General features: G+C 49.7%; 1 long non-coding RNA gene across 1 annotated transcript; it reads left to right on the forward strand.

Annotated features, from left to right (window-relative positions):
- The first annotated feature begins 252 nt into the window (after positions 1-252).
- On the forward strand, positions 253-9,955 carry LOC129213519 (uncharacterized). The gene is made up of 3 exons (XR_008579459.1): positions 253-3,317; positions 3,769-5,129; positions 7,782-9,955. It is a non-coding gene; the product is annotated as an uncharacterized LOC129213519 (long non-coding RNA).
- Positions 9,956-17,801: the final 7,846 nt, after the last annotated feature.

Below are 17,801 nucleotides of genomic sequence, written 5' to 3' on the forward strand. Positions count from 1 at the left end.
TGGGTGGGAGACGGGTGGCTGCGATCAAGGTACAGGCGAAATGTGTGAGCAATCACGAAGAGCAAAGCAAATGGATTCATGTTCGTCCTGAAATCCTAGAGTGAGACGTATCCTGCACGTGTTTGTAGCAGCTGTAAACTCTGCATGATGGAGTTTGTTAGAATGCCATGTGGGCTTCGGATGTCCCTTTTTTTTTTTTTTTTTTTTTTCCCCTTTTTTTATTCACTTTGACATTAGTCCAGACATCCAGAAACGGTTTTAGTGCTGGTACTTACTGCGGAAGGAGGAGACGGGATGCTGCACAAATACCCCCCTCTCCCAGGTGCTCTGTGCTGGTCAGAGGCACAGGGCAGCTTTCCAGGGCAGACCTCCCCGAGCAGAGAGATTCATTCTGCCATAAATAATTCCTGTTTGTGGCTTTTCTCCTGCCTGCACTGGGCTGGTTCAGGCGCTGGAAGCAGAGGCTGCTGCCTCGCCGGGATGTGTTGCAGCCCCGCGAGCCTCCCGGTGCCACCTCCCCGCCGCCTGACGCTGGAGGGGCTGGGGGGCTCCTGGGGGGCCGTGGAGACGATGCCTGAGCTGTTTTAACACAGCTGAGGGTTGCCAAAGGCTCCCCTTCGCATGGGGTCAGGCTCCCGGCAAGAAACTCCCCCCAGCCCCTTCTCCGAGCCCCGTTCCCAGCGGTGTTGCGGCACTTCGGCCGTGCCGAGCTTGGCTGGCTCCGTCCGTCCGGGCTGCCGGCGCGGGGAATGGCTCCTCGGGCGGCAGGCCTGCCAAGGCCAGATGGTGTTTGCGAGCGGCGCCAGGTCCCAGCTGAGCGCTGCCCGGCGAGACGCACGCAGAAGCTGCCACCGCAGCCGGCGCTGCCAAACCCGCGGCATATGCTGCGCTCTGCCCTACACCTGCCGATGGGCAGCCTCCGTGCACCGCTCGCGTGGCGCCGGCGTGAAGGAAGGAGGAAAAGCGGCAGCCCCATCTGGAAGGAATTTAGCGGATAAACAAGGGCGGCGAAACCCAAAAATGAAAAAAAATTTAAAAAAAAAAAAAAAAGAAAAGAAGATGGCACAGGGGGAGCCGCAACCACCCCGGTAAGGTCGTGGGGTGCAGCGGGTGAGGGCTGAGCGGCACCCAGGGGTGGCGGTGCGTGGGCATGGGGTGGCCGGGACACGTCCCCTTTGCGCGGGGACTCCCCTTTGCACCGGGACCCCCTTTCCCTGTGCACAGCCCGGGGCCGGCTGCCCTGCCACGTCCCCACCAGCCCCAGCAAAAGGTGCTGGGAAACTGCTGGGGGATATTTAACTTCTTCTCAGGAGAAAACCCCAAACGATCGCGAGCAAAATTGATGGGAGAATATACTTTCTGCCTACTTTGAATTTACTTTGGTAAACTGTACGCACTCGGGGCTCGGGTCTATAATTTATTGAAAGGAACCAGACTGGAAACCAGCTTCATACTGTGAGTAATTTCTAGCATCGCTGTAATCTATCACCGGGAGACAGGGCACTTTGTTTCTCTGAAAAATTATTTTTATAGTTGGCTTAGTAACAACAACAATTATTATTATTAATATTAATAACTACTTGTGTGAGGCCTTTCATGCACGCTTTAGAAAGTGTTTTGCACATGGGTCAGTGGGTGGTAGCTGCATCCCATGGGAAGGGAAACTGAGGCACAGATTTGGCTGCTGCCTTGCTTAGGCTCACCCTGGCATGCAGCATCCTCACTCCCAAAACACAGCTTGGCCCACTGGATGCTGCTGGCCTTTGTGTATTTCTAAAATATTTTAGGATTTAGTAGTGACGAAGGAGCAGATCAGGAAATTATTTTCTTTAAAATTTGGGTCTGCTTGCATTCAAAAAATTATTAAGAAAACTCGAGGAAGAAATCACCCTTTCCATGCCATGGTGGCTAGAGCTGATGTGCAGGTTGTGCCCTGCATGCTCCAGCTCATCCCCTGGGGAGAGCACGGAAACAAGCACAACATTTCCGCTCGGAAGTAGTGACTCAAACATTTCCTTCACTTAGTTTTAATGTGAGAGAAGTAGAAAAATTTAAAAGCCTTTGATTTCCCCCAGACTGGCTCCCCGGTGCCTGGCCTGTGCCCCCCAACAGCACCGTCTGGATGGTGAAAAGCAGGACCCACGCTCAGCTGCAGCAGTGCCGGGGCTGAGACCTGCGGGAGGGACACCCGTCCTTAACTCACCAGCTCGGCTCATTAAATAACACGGTGCCATTTCACAGGGATCTTCCCAATTCCACTTTCCAGAGTGGAAAAATGCTGTTTCTGGGTAAAGAGCAATAAAGACCTGCTGCTGAAAAACGCACCATGTGCTGGGGTTGGGGGGAGAGCCCCCAGCCCGGCTCCTGGGGCAGACGGATGTGGATGGGGGCACCTCAGCATCATCCTCTCTCATCCTCTCCGCTGCTTGGGCCACGTGCAAACTAAACGTGGTTGTTCTGGACACATGTGAACTTACTGTAATTTAGAGAGTGAAACTACTCCAGGTGGAAATTGCATTCTTCTGTGGAAGTGGTGTAAACTTTCTATCCATACATCGTTCAAGACACTATTTTATCTGTGATGAGAGGGCTCTTCGGCTGAACTTTATCCCTGTCTCTTTTCACTTCTTGCTTTGTAGCAAGAATAGTAATATTTAACATTTATGGAGCACTTTTACATCTTCAAAATCCATTTGCAGGTATTAACTAATGAAGCCTTGGGCAGCTCCCATGAGGTGGAGGGGCACAGCAGCATTATCTGCATTTGCAGGTGGAAAATTCAAGGCAGGAGAGGAGGTAGGGCAGAATCGGGACTGGAGCCTGGGCTTCCTGCCTGGCCCCGGGCAGCATCCTCCAGTGCCTCACTGTGGCCCACCATCTCCGGGTTCGCTTGCAAAATGTTCACCTCCAGTAAGAAAAGTGAGTTAAAAAAAAATTAGAAAAAGAAATAATTTTTCCCCTCCATTTGGAATTTTAGCACTTTTTTGGCATTTTTTTTCTTTATTTCTTTAATGCAATGAAAAATGTTCAGAGCAGAGCCATGGTCCTTAATCCTGTACAGCGGTAATATAATCTGCATTTGTTCAGAGCCATTCAACCTGAATCATCCCTGAACACTGAAGCTGACACGCAAGCAATGCACAGCGATAAATCCACCCACCACCTCGATGTAGGCGCTTCCAGTTAAAACACAGAGAGACAGCCCGGGCGCAGGGCTGCTTTGCCCAGGAGCACGTCGAACTGAAGCCTTTTTGGAAGATGCCCATTTCTGCTGGGTTTGCTGTGCTGAAGTTGGATGTGTAGGATTTACTGTGCAGGTACGTGAGCCCCGGACACATTTTGCCATTGCTGTCCGTCTGTCCAGGGTTTCTAGACATCAGTTCCGGCAGGATCATGTAACATCTGCGTATCCCTGAAAAAAAAAAAAAAAAAAATCCCCTTTTCCACCTGGAAAAAAAAATTCCAGGAAGGTGTGTTGGAAGAGACACAGCAGTTAATTATCCGCTATCCCGGTGGGACTGAGCTGTCACCATTAACGCTGGAGAAGCAGGGCCACGGGCAGGGCAGCACCACGGCCCCGCTCACACGCGACGCCAGGCGTCGGATGGAAAAGCAAAGTGTTTATGCTGCCAGACCCATCATCTCTGCTTGCAGAAGTTAGAGACGAGGGCATGCAGCAGCTTCGGGAAAACCGGGGCGCACGTAACATTATTTTCCCCCCGTTTTCTCCTGTTTCCCAGGACTTTCCGGGGTTTTGCTCCATCGCAGGGTGAGGAAGCCAACAGATGGCACTGTGCTGTTTCTGGAGGAGCCCAGCCTTGCTGGAGGCCAGACACGGGATGCCCAAATGCTGGAAAAGCGTTGCGCTTCAGGGAAGTTTCTCCCCGTGCAAAGGCAAAGTCTCCCCGTGGCCGTTCGTCCGCCCTGAGCTGCTGCTGCTTTGGCCCAAAGCACGATGCGAAGCAGGTATGTTTGTACACAACCTCGGGACATCATCTGTTACCAGGAAAAGGGATGCAAAACCGTCCTGCAAACCGGGTGAGTGTTAGAAAAGCTCAAATTCCCCTCGGTGCTCTACCGGTGCCCGGCTGAGGGAATCAATTGTGGGGAGCTGATTATTTTGGCAGGAGGCGCAGGGTTCCTTGGGAGCACAGCTGGATCAGCCGGTGGCCCTCATCTGGAGTTCGACTTTAGCCCCGGGGGCTCCTGCTGATCGAGACCAGCAGAGCAGAGGTGAAGGATGGGGTGATGCTGAGTTGGTTCCTGGTAGTAAAACCCTGCCTGTTCTTTTCATCAAGCCTCCTCTGTGCAAGAGTGCCCTTTATTTTACATGTCCCATGTGTTTGCACTTGCTGCTCTAGGAGCAGAGACACGTTCATGGCTCCAGCCATAGGTTTGTGCCTCGTAGCAGGGTTGGGTGGGTGGTTTGGGGTGAATTATCCCCACCACTCAAAATACGCCTGTTTTCCAAGCTGAATCTCTAACTCCTTTCCAGTCCAGTGTTGCAAAGTCCTGTGGAGCCATTCCCCAGCGTTCCCAGTCCTACCTGCTGAGTGTCATTGTCATCACTGACGTGCTGGGCTCCCTTGTTTCCAGCTCCTTAACAAGCTTGCACGCCCCGAGATGTCTTCTCCCTCCTGTACTGGCATCGCATCCTCCATCCAACAGCAAATATCTGGGATGGGGATGGGGAAAGCTGGGCTCCAAACCCAGCATCGGGAGCTGCTCTTACCTGGTAGAGGCTGAGCTGTTGAGGTGGGGAAAACTCAGAAACATGGCTGGATTTTCTTGCCTTAAGCCGCAAGACCTTTTCCAGCAAGCAGGGCCAGCAGCGACTGCACACCACAGCTCCGCACCCTGCAGTCCCGTCTCTCCGCCTCGCCTTCCTACCATTTGCCATTGCTCTCTTTCCTCCCTCCCTCTTCTAAAAACCCTCTCAAGGTCTAATCCAGCGGAGGTATGCAGCGTTTGCTGCCAGGTCCTGAGCATCCCCGTCTCCCGCGGAGCCCCTGCGCACCCTCCGAGGACGTGCTCGGCATCGCCGCTGCCCCCAGTCGCCCCCCGCACGTGGCGAGCTTGACCCCGCTGCCATCCGATGCCGCCTTTCAAATTGCTAAAGTCAAATTAGGGTAAGTAGTTATATTAGGCTGACCTATGCCTTGTCAATCTTTACATCATTCAAAGGCAATTTAGCCTATTCATTCATAACAAGAGGCTATTGATTGAATAATCTCTGTTATTAGCATTTGGGTAGAACTTGCTCTTTGTTTTATTTTATTATTGTTTTTGTTGGTTAGCTTAAACCCGCTTCTGTTTTGCCCTGCTGTAAGTGCCACTGCAATTACAGTAAAGAGTATGAGCAGATACTTGATTAAGCCTTGCAGAGATTATTACAAGCAAGGCCTCTTTCCAAATGCACGTATTTCAGAAGAAATAGCATAAAGAAGCGTGCACGTGTGAATTCCTAGAATCTGCAAGCACAACTTATCCTTGCAGGTCAATAGCTCATATTGTCTGCTCTGCCAAATTGTTCAAACATATATAATGCTCTCAAAACATTGCTTAATTAGATTCTAGAGAACATTGACACACAAACAAAAGATATTAATATCAAGGATTTCAGCATCAAATGTAGTTTACACAGATCAAAGAACATTTTTGGTGCAAAGAGGTTATGAATGTGACAGGTTGTTACTCCACAAGTGAAGAATATGACAAGAGGGGGAAGCAGTGATCAGAGCGCGGAGCACAGAGAGGAACGAGTATGGACTCGCGAGGGACACGGGGAAGATAAAGCTGCAGAAACAGAGAAAAAGGAAGATTACTGGAGAGGAGGGAAAACACAGAAAACAGTGACAGACTCTGTGCTAATACCCCCTAAAATGGACACGGAGCTTTTTGGGGGTGTAGGATTGTGAATCGTTACTGTGGGGTAGGATGAGACTTGTCCTCTTTCATAGAGGTGGCATATTCAGAGCAAGATCCAAATCTTGAAAACGTGTTTGTAGGCAAAATCTTCCTTGGAATTGATGGCTAAGGTCTGAATGGAGACTCAGTCCTTAGCTGGGAGCCTTGTGCTGCTGAGCTGTTTGCTGTGGTCTGCGTTGCTTGAAACTGGGATGAGGCAGTGAAGAGGTGAAGGAAGGAGATGTGGAGATGAGCTGGAGGAGTCGTGAAGTGACAAGTCTAAGTCAGAGGTGGGTTGTCAGAAGACGCGCGGTCCTAGCCAGGTCTGGGATCTTGGGGAGCAATAAGATAGGAAAGGGGACAAATATAGTTAACAATTGTCTGTCCTGAATTTCACAATAGCTGCTGAGAACAAGTGACATATCTTCATATGCCCCGTGTGGGGGAGATTGATGGTCTCCTTGGGATGTGGATGTCCTGTCCCCACCACCTTGGAATAGCTACAGGGTCTGGGAGCAGCTTTGTGGAGCCTTGGTAATCCTGGGACAAGCAGGACTGGCCTAAACCTGCAGCCTGAGCTGGGAAAAAAATTCCTTCTGGTCAACGGGGTCTTAAATCAGCTCATCCACAGCACCTGGAACAGAAAACTACTCTCCAGTGACTACCTGGACCAGAAGCAAGGAGCTGGAAAGAAAACATGGGAAATGGATGTAAGGGTAGGCACAAAGTAGCAGGCCAGGAAAATAAGCAAACAGCTAAAAGAGCAAGCCAAGGGGAAGTCAATGAAATTGACTTAAAATACATATGAATGAAAAAAAATTAATAAGCCAAAGCTGTATTTAATGTCAATATTGTTGTAGTAGTCTGAGAAATCATGAATAAATAAAAGCAGATGGTGGATTGATCATACAACACCAAGAAAGGCACTTGTGAAGACTATTTTCTTCTCAAGTCACACAGACTCATACGCGTGTTTCTCGTTTGCTTTAATGGGAGTCATGTTTGTGAACTCCTGTGTATTGAGAAACAGGTAAACCTCAGTGGTTAAGGCTTGTTTTGACACAATTATTGCCTTATTCTCCTGGAAAGTATTAACTTCTGCTTCAGAAGTGTTCCGTGTGCATATTACGCTATATATCACAATGACCTGCCAAATCCACTGTAAATTATTCAAAAATACGCTGACAAATCAAGGACTAGCATTTTAAAGTGTGGCTAATTTGCAACATTATTGAAGAGCACCCTCTCCCTTCAACTTTTCCCAACAGGCACTAAAATCAAACTGTCCCTGTCGCTTCTGACAAGGGAAGGATTACCCTCATCCAAGCACCAGCTGAGCTGCTGGGACCTGCACCTTGGTCCTGAGGCATGCTGAGTGCCCTCAGCGCCAACCACATTGAAGACGCTCAGCTCCTTGCCCAACTTTGCATCTATTGATTTGTCTACGTGGATAGCACATCGTAATATCCCATTTAAAAAATTGGGAGGAGAGGAAACTGCATCACGATGAGCGACGTATTCCTGGCACGGAGGGCTCGCTGTTGGGCCCTATTCCATAAGATCGTTTAAGCATGCACTTTCTGAAAGATAATATTTTTGTTAGGCTCTTTCATTAGATAGGTCCTTAGTTATACTGCAGTTGCAGAGACCAAGTAATTTGTCTATCACTAGTTCTCATTGCCATGGTATGCAGCCTTCAGAGACTGAAATAACATCCTTAACGTCCCCACGAAAGTGTATTATTTGTCTTAAAATGCAACTCCTCTTATTAAAATCAAAGTGAGAGCAGTAAAGAAGTGGCCAGGTACAAAATCATCAGAGTATATTCAATTATGTACCATTTTTAGCCCAACTTTATCTCTCCTCATCAACAGGAAAAGCAACAACTTTTGAATTTCTTCTCAGAGAGTTGAAGATAACAGCTGTGCCAAAGCATGTCATGGGTGACGTGTTCCTACTGTCGCTTTGGAGGGGTGATCGGCGAAGGGTGCGGAGGCAGAGCTGTGAGAAGAGCAGAGAAGTGTCCCTGTTGCATGGAGCCGCTCAGTCCACGGCCACTTTGCGCAACCGAGCCGGAGCAGTGCAAGTTGGAGGGGGTTGGTGCATGGCTCAGGAGCAGGGCTGCTTCAAGAGCATGGTCTTGCTGTCTGCTTGTACCTTACTGACCACTTTTCTCTGTGTCTTAAGCAATTCACGTTTATAAAACCTCTGTTGTAGCCTTCAAGATGGGTTGCTTTGCATTTTGATCCCTTTCTGAAGCCATGGAGCTGCCAGGAAAATTTTGTTTACTTAAAGTGAGTTGCTGTGGAGCACCCGTACATGGGATGGCCACTGTGTACTTCGAGAGGTGCTGAACTGCCTGCTGATTATGGTCTGATCCTGTAGACTAGCTCTTTGGTCCCCAAGATGGTGCAGAGGAAGCCAAGAGCCTCTTCATTTATCACTGTCACAATTTGCATCTTGTTTCAAACCTGGTTTCGTTGATCACAGCCCGGGTGTTCTTCTGTTTGCATAGTGCCTGTTACAGCGAGATCCAATTTATGGCTTGTGCTCTTCAAGTGTTTGACAGTTCTGGTTTATCTGCCCCAGGAGTTTTGTTTTTTCCCCTGGAAATGATTAGGTGGTTGTGAATTGACATGAGGAGCTATCAGGAGGAATAGGCAAGAAGAACATTAACAGTCTGTAGAAAACACAGGAGACCTATATCAACAGGTATTTCAGAAAGGCATTTGGGGAGTCATTCTCAGCCCTCGGTAGAGGAAACAACTCGCAAAGCTATCAGCTCAATTGCCACTGGACTTTAACCCAGCTTATAAAGTCACGTATGATCCAAGTGCATACACGTGCCCATGGGTAGCCACATGGCTGGGCAGCCCGTGGTCTGCTCGGTCTGTGCAAACTCCGACTGCAAGGTCCTGGATGTGCAGGTGGAAGCTGCCTCTGCCTTTAGGGATGAGGCCAAAAATCCTCAAAAGCAGCAGTCATGTGCAAGACAGACTATTTAATACTGAATCAAAATGCTGCTAAGCGTTGGCAACTCATGGCCATGAGCACCCTGAGCTGGGGACTGTCAGCAGTCCGGGGACAGGAGACCCTTGTGTTCAACAAGTCAGGAGATCCAGTCTTCCAGTGAAAAAGATGGACTGGTCCCGTGTGACAAGGTGCAGACACACAGTGTGGATAGGAAACGGCACTGCCTGCCGGGCAGAGCTGGAAAAGGCTGAGGCGGGATTCGGCTGAGGGGCAGGAAAGCCTGAAGGCAGCGGATAAGCTGGATGCAGAGCAATCGTTCACCAAATGCTGTAACAGAAGAACGAGGGGCACTCAGCTGAAAACAGTAAGAGATTAAGTTTGAGATAGATAAAAGAAAGCACTTCTGGACGCGACAGGTAGTGAACTTTGGGAACTTGCTGCCATGGGAGGAAAAGGGAATTAAACTCATGGAAACAGCTTTATAAATGGCAGTTAGATGTCCAGGCAGGGATGCACCCTCCAGTGTCCCTGCCAAGACAGCTCAGGGAGCTGGGAAGCAATGGAAAGTGGCCTGGGTAGCACGCTCCTCTTAAACACCGTGTCCCACTGTGCCCGTCAGAGACAGCATGCCGGGCTGGACATCCCGCCGGATAGAGCCAGCCAGAACATCCCGTTCACCGAGCTTGCCCGCATGAATATTTCTGCTGCAGTGTGCAAACGCCGGCTTGCACGGGGGGGCTGGCACGCTTCCCACACCAGGCGTGCGAAGGCCACCGCCCTGCAGCTTATCCTGCATCCAGGGGCCAGTGGCACAGCTGCTGCTGGTGGTGGTCACCCCCCATCCTCGGGGCAGGGGGCTCTGCCGTCCCCCCGCTCTCCATCCTTCCCGTGCCGTTATCAGCCCCAGCGATGGCAGCTGCCCGGAGAGTACCTCGCTGCTACAACATAAGACACATGGATCAATTAACTCAGTAGCTGGGTTTCGCTTTTGAATCAATTAACTGGAACTGAAATTAACTAAAAATATCCTTTGCTTATTAACAGACCGAACTAATTGCAATAAAAGGTGGGAAAAAAAGGGAAACACAGAGATGTTATTTGTCACAGTGAATCTGTGCCCTCATCTTTATTGCAAATATTCCTCGTTCACTAGGCAGACTAATGACTCCACAACCTCCACATCCATAGTGTCATCCCGCGATGAGGTGGCTGCGTTTCCCACCATCCCTAGCACATCCCAGCTCTGCAGGGCCGGGATGGGGCTTGGCCAGGACCTGCTCTTGTCTCCACCAGCCCGCCTGCCCCGGCTGCTCTGCAGGGCCTGGCAGCACGCAGCCCTCTTTGTCTCACCTTCCTTCCCTTTGTTTCTGGCTCCAGTTCTTTGTTTGCCTGGTTTTTCTTTTTTTGTTGTTGTTTGCATCCATCATTCCTCCATTGGCCTTTCCTTTCTCTTTCCTTCTTCACGCGTGCCCCCACCCCATCCCAGAGATTTCCATCCATCCCCCCAACCCTTTCTTTCTTCCTCTTTCCACCATCCTCTTCCCCTTCCCTCCATCCACAGCGCTATCCTACTCCTTCCCTCTGTCTTCCCAGCTGCAATTAGAGCTAATCAGGTACCTGAGCAGCTCTGCAAAGCTATTAGTGCCTTCCCGCTCATCCCCAGGGGAGGTGAGCAGAGCTGGACAATTAGGCTTCTCCGTGCAGCCCCCAGTCTGATAAACACAATAAACGACGCAGGGTGATGGGCACATCTCTGCCGCCGGCGGGACCACGCTGGGCACGGCACGGCGAGCATCCCTGGCCTCACCGGTGGTCCCGCAGGAGGACCCAGCAAGTGGGATGCTCCCGGGGAGCGTGCCCGGCTGCCCTCCTCCTGCCCCTGCTCCGGCCCTCGCTCCGGATCACCCCGTTCTAGGAGCCTGGGGGGTGCTTTTGGTGGGGGGGCACGGGCTCTCCTGCGGGGCCGACGCGTGGTGTTTGTTGCAGAGAATTTCCCCGCTCGCTCTGCAGCCCGGCGTACCCCTCCTGCTGCTGGATCTATGAGCTGTGTGTGTGTTTTGTAATTAAGCAGTTAATTGCACTGGAGTTCTTGATTAGCTTTGGGGGATGGTAATGTTCTAGCAGGATGAGATGTTGTGTACAGTTCAGAATCATTTACAGAAATTGGAGCTAATTTTGCTGTCTGTGCTTATTACTGCATTAATTTAATTTGGGTTGCTTTTAGCTCATTAACACATCTAATTAATTCGTTGACATCACTATTAAGATGTCTCTTTGAAATTGGCGTCTCCAGATAATCAGGATGGAAGAGGCTGACAGATCAGGCGCGAAGCTGACTGGGAAAATGGGGAAGGAAAAAAAAAAGGGACGACTAATGAATTTTCCATCAGAATCGCACGGTTTGTCAGAGTTGGTATCAGAGAGGCCGAGACAGAGCTAGCGAGACAGAGAAAGGGCATGAGAGAGACAGCAATGGTAAAGGGAGACTAGTTCTTTCAAAAATATTATATTTGTTAGGAGAGCAAGCAAGACGCATGAGAGGACAGTAAATATCCTTTAGTGAGTCGGCATCAAGGCTGCATATTTCTTAGTTAATTTTCCTCTCTCCCTGGTTTTCCATGGCTGTTTTCATTTTTTTTTCCACGCCACAAATGATTTTGTAATACCAGCGCTGGGGGCTTCGATGGGCCGATTGTGCTGGGGGCCGCACGATGCCCCTCCTGCCACTGCGGGTGCTGCTCTGCCGGGGACGGGGGAAGGCTGCGGGGATGGGAGCCTGTCTGTGCCCCGTGCTGCGGCGAGTGCGGAGTTCAGGGGGTGGACGGACAATTGCAAGCAATTAAATTACAGTCGTTTAATGAGTTAGCACATATCAGCAGAGCCTCTGTATCTGGCTGTATGCCGGGCCGGCTGAATTTGTGAAATAAAACAGCTTAGCTTAAGCCTGCCTTCGTGGTGGTTGCAGCTAGCAGAAGAGAGATGTCTTATGGGTTTGGAGGGGCGGTTGTGGCTCGCTGCATTGGGTGGAAAGTCACAGCAAGACCATGCACTGGCCCAGGAGCTGCTGGTCCTGTACGTGGGCAGGAGACCCAGAGCAGAAGTGGCCCACCCACCACCCTGGCTCTGCGAGGAGGTAAAAAACACCCTTCGTGACGTTCACAGGTGACATCGAACCGGGAGCCTAGGACACTGCTGGAGACTGGGAAATCATCTGCATGGAAGCAAATGTGAGCAAACCCAGCAAAATGAGGCTGGCAGCAAGGAGGCAAATAACTCCTTTCCCCAGGCAAGGGTTGGTGTCCTTGTTGGGGCGCAGACTCAGAGGCCATTTTTCGGTGAAGACGGAGTGGTGTCCTGAGGCTGGGCAGTAGCAGGGCTCAGGGACTGTCCCTCGGCAGGGGTTGGAGTTAAGTGGGCTGCAAGAGAGCTGGGAGAGAAGAGGAGCTGACACTGACCTTGCTCCATGACACAGGTTGATAAGGATGCAGCGTGTGCTTAAACTGACCCAGAAGAGCCGCTTTTCTGGCTCCAGGACCCCAGTTTGGAGGGTTGATGTGCAACAGAAGGGGTTGGAGAGCACAGCTGGCTAAAGGCAAACAAGGGGGCTGGGGGCAGGGGGGGTGGAGGGTTTGCACACAGGGTAGAAATATCACAGGCAGAATAAAACCAGAATGGCCCAGGGGAGTTCTTGTGCAAGAAGTGAGAACTGGGGGAGTCCCAGTGTTAGAAATACTTACTAAAAGACGAGGCAACACTTGAGCAGATGGGGAAACACTGTGGACACAGACCCTTTCCTTTCCCTTTAGCCCCTCCGATGTCCACCTCTGCAAGGTGCTGAGCCTGCAGGCACATCCCTCAGCACACAGCCAAACTCTCCACCTTTTTGGTTTTTGCTGTTCTTGTATTATTTCTCCTTTTCCCCCAGATTTGCCCAGAGGTGCCTGGTCAGCACGGTACAGAGCCGGGATGCTGGGAGCCTGAGTTTGGCCGTGCTGCTGTAGCGGGAAGCTCTCCCCTCCTTCAGCTCTGGACACATCTTCCCAAAACCACAGAGGTCCCAGACATGAGGGGAGGAAGGAGCACATACAGGTATATTTTGACATTGGTTATGGTTTTCTCCCGTAGATGACCCCCATCCAACTGCAGAAGACACAACCTCTTTCTGTTCCACATTCCCTGCAACAAACGGGACAGAAACAGGAGAAACAGCCCCAAAACCCACTTCACCCATGATTTTAGCCTTTTTGGATTCACAGAACCCCCAGGTTTTCACGGTGCATGTACAAACCCCGCCATATACTTAAAATTTGTGCTGACTGACAGCAAACCAGCTTTTCTCAGTTACCTTCCACAACCCCTGATGGGTCCCTCTGGGGTCTGTAGGCAACACATTGAAACCACCAATCTAGTTAACTCAGCACACTCCCGACCGCGTACTGGATGCGCCAGCCAGCATGACTGGTTTCTGGAAGCATTTTCTGTGGAGTTAGTAACATTATCTGGCCTACAAACATAATGTTCCCTTCCCACCATCCCTCTGCCCCTCTCAAGGGAGATGCAGTGTGGATGGAGGCAATAGAAGGAGCATTTTCACTGGGAATAGCTATCCTCCATAAAGGCTTTTGTAAAATGGCTTCAAACTAATTGATTTTAAAAGAGAAGAAAATCTCAAGTTGCAGTAGGAAGGCCATTGTGGACGGAAAGGATGATTTTAAAGGGTCTATGCATTGCACCTGATTGCATGGGTGGACCTCGAAGGCTCCAAGATCAGTGTGCTGCTCCGCTCGCTGAACCCAGGCAGGCCACCCCTGTGCCCCTTGTTCCAGGGACATCCCTGTCCTCATCAGATTCGTTGTCTGTGTGCCCTCTCAGACTGAAAAAGCCAAATGGAGAAAGCAATTTTTTCCTCACAGCAATTACAAGCTTTGATGAGAGCGAGAGGCTGGGGGAGATTGTAAGCAGGAGGGATGGAGCCTGGGAGAGGAGGCTCCAAGGTCCCTCCAGGCAGGGTCTAGGTGGTAGTGAGGGGTTGCAGACGTGAAATCTCCATCGTTACTTTCTTTGCTTTGCTCAAACCTCACTTGGGAGAAGCTTATGATGGTGGGTGGAGGTGAAGAAGAGCCAAGACCTTCCCATTACAGAGAGAAAGGTAGTTGAGCTTTGTGTTGTGTGCCGTAGGATGGGTACAGGGAGGCTGTGCACTGTGGTCAGGGTTGTCAGTCTTGGAAACACATGTCATATGTAGGCATCTACCTGGTTTTCAAAGGTACCAAACCAGACCAGGGCCAAATTATAAAAAGAGAAGACTGGTTTTAAGAACCTCTTTTCTGGCAGTCTTGGTTTGCCCCGCTGCCATCAAGCTGAAACACCTGGGCTGGCAGCACCACTGGTGCTGTTATCTGTTCTCCTTCCCAAACAGCCCACCCCAAAAGAGAGAAGCACGGTCAGTCTGAAAAGCCACAGGAGTGAATTGCTTTGGCTTCCTGGGATTCCTTGTCCAACAGCAGTGCTAAAATGGAGCATGTTTGTAGGTCTCTTCTCCTACCTGTGATGTGGGAGGAAAAAACCCCAGAGTATCCCCACATCCTCAGAGTAACAAATAAATCCAAGCAAGTCTTTCTTCCCTGCATCCCGAGGCTCTCCCTGTGAGGAGCACGGGGCGATTTACACCAACGCTGAGCTGCAGTTTCCACCTAGTGAAGAGAAGTTTCCATTCAATCTCATTCAAGGGAAGAATATTAGAAACTCCACTCTTTAGCAGTTCATTAAACACTTTAGTTTAATAGCATCCTCCAGGGAATCCCAATCCGGACCACGTGAGCCAGGAGTAAACAGCTGCATCAATTAACCCCATAATCTCAAGGGTGCTATTAGAAGGTGAGATACCCTTAGAAAGTGCATATGCCTGCAATTAGGCTTAAAATACTTATGTGTCAATAGCTTTAGTTATTTGTGCTCTCTGCTATTGATCTTGCTTATGTTTTCCGCATAAAACGGTCTTTCTTACTTCATCAATAAATTAAGTGCTGGTTGGACTTACTCACTTTTTCTACGAAATGGTGTAAACTCCCCAGCTCCTGACCCTGGCCTGGCTCTATCTGAGACAAGGAGCTCCAACCCTCTTCGCCCACAGCTCCATCTCACTCTTGCTTCAGGAGCTGGGGAAAGCAGCAGTGGGAAAAGAAATGCAGGAGCTGCCGGCCTGGATTGACCATTAGCAGAGCTCGGGCAGGGCAGAGGAGGCGTTTGGGCTGGGTTTGCTGGATACGACACTTCACGTGTTTGTTTCTCCTGCCCAGGTCAGGTTTGGAGGAAAACTTAGGGAAGGCTAGCTTTCAACACCATGAACATAACGGAAATGATTGAGGTTCTGCCACACAGGGATTCGAGGAAGGGGCAGGACCTACAAGACCATGCAGAAGATGAGGATCTCCCTGGTTTTTCTTCCCAGTAAAAGGCTTTGGGAGGAGCTTTAAATCCTCTGAAGTGGCAACTGAGCAGGCAGGGAGCAGTGGGGTGAGATGAAGGGCTGGTCCTCTCTTTTTCCTCCTCATATTTTCCATCAGCTCCATTACTGATTGCAGCCTCTTCCTTAGATTATTTGGCCCAAAACCAGGCGTGTGCACAGACAGAAATGTGACAGTGCTCAGTGTTTCTAGCTGGAAGCTGGGACAGCTCTGGGACATACGGGTGTTCCTGGGTATTGGAAAGATGTGAAATGGTGGAGAGGTGTTTGCCTGCAGAGCTGGTCGAGAAGGGGGCTTGAGGAGGGGGAGAGTTTTATGATTGTTTCTTTTTTGTAGTCAGACTTTTAAGTCATAATTCTTACTCATATGGGAGTGGACCAAGGCCGGGGTCCTGCTGCAGAGTAAGTGCTGTGCAGAGGGTTGAGCACACCGAACAAAATAGCAGCTTTTGTCAAGGGCTGGTGGCATCGTACACTGAAAATATCTACTGTCCTTTGTCTTTAAGTTCTTCAGGAGTCTTTGCTTGTTTTCACCAGGTTCCCTTGAAGACCTGTCGTCTCTCTGTAACGAAATTCCACAATTCTTTTCATGGACAATAATTCTGGAGGTAATTTTTTTTTCTTTTTCTTTTTTGTTTTTTTTTGTCATCCTGGCTTTTTTGTGCTATACTTAACGAATGTTGTGGTGTTTCATGAGGAGCATGGGTGAAAAAAGGGAAAACTTAGGGCATTTAAAAAAACGGTCTTTCAGATAGTTTTCATTGTTTGGTTTGCTGCTCCCCTGCCCATCTGGTGTGTATCGGTGCATGCAAAATTTTATTTTTAACCAGGCTCTCCTGACCGAACGGAGCCCAGCAGGCCCTTGTTGTTACAATTAAGCCATGTGCTACTTTCCATAACTCATTAGCCCTTTAGTTTCTGGATTAATTCAATGTGCAAATAATGTCACAAATTGAATATTAGTAGACTTCTATTGAGGATTAAGCGGCAGTAAAAGCATATCGCTGTGTCTTCATTTTGCTTTGCACGACTGTGGTTTGTCCAGCGTAGCGAGTGGTTAGTTAACTACCCGATAGCTCACCATCTCCTTTCCCGTCCTGTTTCTGCACGTAACAGCCCAGCTATTAGCAGAGAAAAGCAACAAGTGTGCACGTAAAAGTGGGGGTACGCCAAATGAATCTCCCTGTTAGCGCCGCACAGTGCCCAAACTGAAAGGGGAGCTCTGCATGAGGATGGCCCCAGCTCTCCCACAGTTGCTCCCACAAACGCCCAGCAGCGCTCAGTCGACGTGGTTAGCTAATGGGCTGTACTTGTGGCGAGTTAAACACTTCACCTGTGTCATCTCATGGGCTTTGCGATGCATTTTATCACCTCTAATTCTCTGCAGATACAAAATTTGGGTGGGATTGCTTAAACTAGCCGGGGTACCCCTGTTGTTGCTACAGAGATGAAGCAGGAAACAGGCTTTGGAAGGGGTGCAATGTCTCATCCCAGCCAAAGATCTCCACGGGGGTCCCAGCACCTGCCCCCGAGGGTCTAGTTGTAGGTCGGGACCCACGGTGGGCACCGCAATGCCAACACGAGCCCAAAGCTTTTAACTTCAGATGTGGTGGTGGTGCCGACGTGGGAAGAATGGCTCCATGCCACGAGAACTTTCAGGGCATTGCTGAGCAAAATGGGTGCAGCTTTCTTTTAATGCACTGAAGTGGAGGCAAATTTCAATCTAATAATGTAAAGCAGCAATAACCATTATAATTAATTTATATAAAAGACATTATAAAATTACACTTGATGCATTTAAATCCCATCCAGGAGCAGTGCTCGTTTTCCAGTTAAGCTATGGGCTGTACTAAGGCAGACGGGGAAAGAGGTATTTCAATATTTCTTATAATTTTATATTCTTTCTAATATCTCTCATGCTAATTTCATTATGCAACACAGTCAGCACAGTGATGTAATTATTGAAAAGTAATTTTGCAATAAATGGATTTAAATGTGTTCAAGTCCATTGTAAATTCAATCTCTTGGTAAAGGTGGATTGAACAGGCAGGAAAAAGGGAGCAGGGACGTTGCTGGGTGAAAGCTGAGAAGTCCTGAGCATCCCATGTCGAGCATCTGCTTACACCAACTAATAACATCCACTTCAGATGGAAACCGCTGACGGAGCCAGCCTCCCTCCCCTTGAGCCCCCAAAGCCGCCGCTTGCAGAGGGCACTTCCAGCCTTCTCGGTGGGGGAAATTTGGGATCAGTCATGTCTCCTCCCCAAGCAAGGCACTGCGGTTGCTGGGTGTCTGTGCCGCTCTTAGCAAAGTGGGTCCTGTGTGGGTGTCTTAGTCTGGATTAAGGGCTCAGTTACTGGGCAGGGACATAAAGATATTCTTCTGCATAAGACATGGGAGATGTGATTTCTATTCCTGGCTCTGTCAGAGACTTCCTGTGTGATACTGGGCAAGC

The sequence above is a fragment of the Grus americana genome, chromosome 15, assembly GCF_028858705.1.
Source record: "Grus americana isolate bGruAme1 chromosome 15, bGruAme1.mat, whole genome shotgun sequence".
NCBI classification, from domain to species: domain Eukaryota; kingdom Metazoa; phylum Chordata; class Aves; order Gruiformes; family Gruidae; genus Grus; species Grus americana.